Source organism: Myotis brandtii, unplaced genomic scaffold (genome assembly GCF_000412655.1).
Source record: "Myotis brandtii unplaced genomic scaffold, ASM41265v1 scaffold73, whole genome shotgun sequence".
NCBI lineage: Eukaryota > Metazoa > Chordata > Mammalia > Chiroptera > Vespertilionidae > Myotis > Myotis brandtii.
Window position 1 is genome coordinate 551,566 of NW_005370886.1, and position 3,128 is coordinate 554,693.

At 35.3% G+C, this 3,128-nt stretch overlaps 1 pseudogene; it reads right to left on the bottom strand.

Moving 5' to 3' along the window:
* Positions 1 to 1,096: 1,096 nt before the first annotated feature.
* Positions 1,097 to 2,058, bottom strand: LOC102257581 (annotated as a pseudogene).
* Positions 2,059 to 3,128: the final 1,070 nt, after the last annotated feature.

Here is a 3,128-nt window from a genome sequence, read left to right on the forward strand (position 1 = left end):
AGCCACCAGCCCGCTTTGCGCGCGCACCTCCGCACCTGAGTTTTTTCCACACTGCGCCTCCTCTGAGCCTCGGTGTGCTGTTATTTTTCCTTCTAGTTGAAGAGTCTCTCCTCAGCCAGCCTTCCTGTGGTTCTGGGTGATGTCCGTTCCGTCTTTTAGTTGTATTTTTGAAGTGGTTGTTTGCGGCAGCAGTCTGCGGTGTTTACCTATGCCGCCATCTTGGTCTCTCCAAAAAAACATTTTTAATAAGTTATCTAACCCTACAACTTAAAGAATTAGAAAGAGAACAATAAGAAAAGCCCAGTGTAAGTGGAAGGAAGGAAATAAGAAAGATAAGAGTGAAAATAAATAGCATAGAGATTAAAAATTTAAAAAATAAATAAGTACAAAAGGTCAATGAAACCAAGAGCTGGATCTTGGAAAAGATAAATAAGATTGATGAACCTCTAGCCAGTCTCATTAGGAAATAAATATAGAGGACCCACATAAACAAAATCAGAAATGAAAAAGGTGAAGTAGCAACTGTCCCTACAGAAATACAAAGAATCATTAAAAAATACTATTAATGAGTATATTCCAACAAACTGAACAACCTAGAAGAAATGAACATATTCTTAGGAAAATAAAATCTTCCAAAACTCAATCAGGAAGAATCTGAAAACCTGAATAGGCCAATAACTACTGATGAAATTGAAGCCATAATCAAAATATTGCCAGTAAGTAAAAGCCCTTGTTTGGTCAGCTTCACAAGGGAGTTTTACTAAACATTCAAAGAAGAACTAACAACTATCCACCTCAAAGTTTTCCAAAAAATTCAAGAGGAAAGAACATTTCCAAGCTCTTTTTATGAGGGAAGCATTACCCTAACTCCAAAACCAGATAAAGACACTTCAAAGAAAGAAATTTACAGGCCAATGTCCCTGATGAATGAAGATACTAGAATCCTCAACAAAATATTAGCAAAACAGATTCTGCAATACATTAAAAAGATCATACATCATTAACAAGTGGGATTTATTCCGAGGATACAAGGCTGGTACAATATTTGCAAATCAATAAATGTAATACATCACATAAACAGATTATAAGATAAAAATCACATGATCATATCGATGATGCAGAAAAAGCCTTCAACAATATCCAACACCGTTTTTTCCACTTTCAAAAACTTTATTAAAGAAAAAGCAATGATGGTAAATCTCTAAAACATAGTCAATTTTCTGTGATTCTTCCCTTGAAAATGTGATGTTTGATTTTGAAATACATACCACGGAGTGCATGGTTCCCAACTGTACGAAATAGGTGTGAGGATGAAATCCTACTTTCCCCAGTTTGTGGTCTGTCTTTGGATCAGTAATAATTTCCTGAACAGCTAGTATGGTTTCATTAATTTTTGTCTGAAGCTCTCTGAGCTCTTCTATATGCAGTAATCACAGAATTTGAGCAGCTTCATTAAGAACTGCATCTCCTGTGTCAAAACCAAGAATATGCTTGTCTAAAGCAACAGGCAACCCCTCTTTTGCTTGATTTGCTTTAGCAACTGCATCCTGGGTCAGGTGCTCCTGGACCAAAATGCGAATTGCCAGGTAATCATCATGATGTTGAATCTGAAGAAGGTTAGCCAAAGTCATTACACCAGCTTTAAAATCAGGATTATTAATATCCAAATTAATCAATGGCTCTGCATTTTTAGCTGCATTGTCAGCATTTTTTGTATTATCAGATACCAAGTCCTTGTATTTTTCAGTGTTATCTCCATATTCAAGTCTAATGACTAAACCAAGAAGCCAGTCAATTGCTTCTGGTCGATCTTGAATCTTGAAAGGACAGCTAACATCTGTGAGATACTATTCAAAGAACTTTGGCCAGTCACTGCTGTGGATGTTTCTTAAATTACCTCTGTCTTCAATCTTGTAGGGTCTGATTTTCTGTTCTTCAAGCCAAACAACAAAGTTTCTAAATTTTGTTTCATCTTTGCAGTTGAAGTTGGCTGGGTTGTGGTAGTCAAGGGCCGTCAGCTTATGGGGGAACATAGTCCCGGCTTCCTGCTCTGTCCCCTGGGCTTTGGCCAGGAGAGGAGAGACGCCCAACATCATTTTTTTATGAAAATTCTCAGCAAAGTAGTAATAGAGGGATCATACCTCAACATATTAAAAGCCATATATGACAAACCTACAGCTAACATCATACTAAAACCATATCCTCTACCAACAGGAACAAGACAGGGATATTCACTTTCACCACTTTTATTCAAAATAGTACTAGAAGTCCTAGACATAGCAATCAGACAAGAAGAAAAAATAAAAGGCATCCAAATTATAAAAGAGGAAGTAAAACTGTCATTATTCACAGGTTATATGGTATTGTACATAGAAAACACTACAGATTCCAAAAAACTAGTAGATTTAATAAAGGAATTCAGCAATGTAGCAGGATACAAAAGTAAAACACAGAAATCTATGGCATTTTTATACACCAACAATGATCTGTCAGAAAGAGAAACTAAAAAACAATCCTATTTACCCTTGCAACAATAAAATTAGAATACTTACAAATAAACTTAACCAAGGATGTAAATGACTTGTACTTGGAAAACTACAGGTTATTGGAAGAAGAGATAGAGGAAGGTATAAACAAGTGGAAGAATATACCATGTTCATGGTTTGGTTGAATTAACAACATTAAAATTTCCGTACTTCCCAAAGCAATCTATAGATTCAATTTCTATTAAAATACCAATGGCCTGTTTCATAGATCTAGAACAAACACTAAAGAAATTTATATGGAACCCAAAAAGACCCTGGATAACCTCCACCATCTTGAGAAAGAAGAACAAAGTTGGAAGAATTACAATACCAGATATCCAGTTAGACTACAAAGCCACTGTAATCAAAACAGCCTGGTACTGGCACAAGAACAGACATATAGATCAATGGAATAGAACAGAGAACCGAGAAACTGACCTATCATTGCACTCAATATTTGACAAAGGAGGCAAGAGTAAATACAGTCTTTTCAATACATATTGGGAAAATTGCACAGGTAATGCAAAAAAAAAAAAAAAAAAAAAAAAAAAAAAAAAAAAAAAAAAAAAAAAAAAAAAAAAAAAACTTCCAACTTTCCCCCAA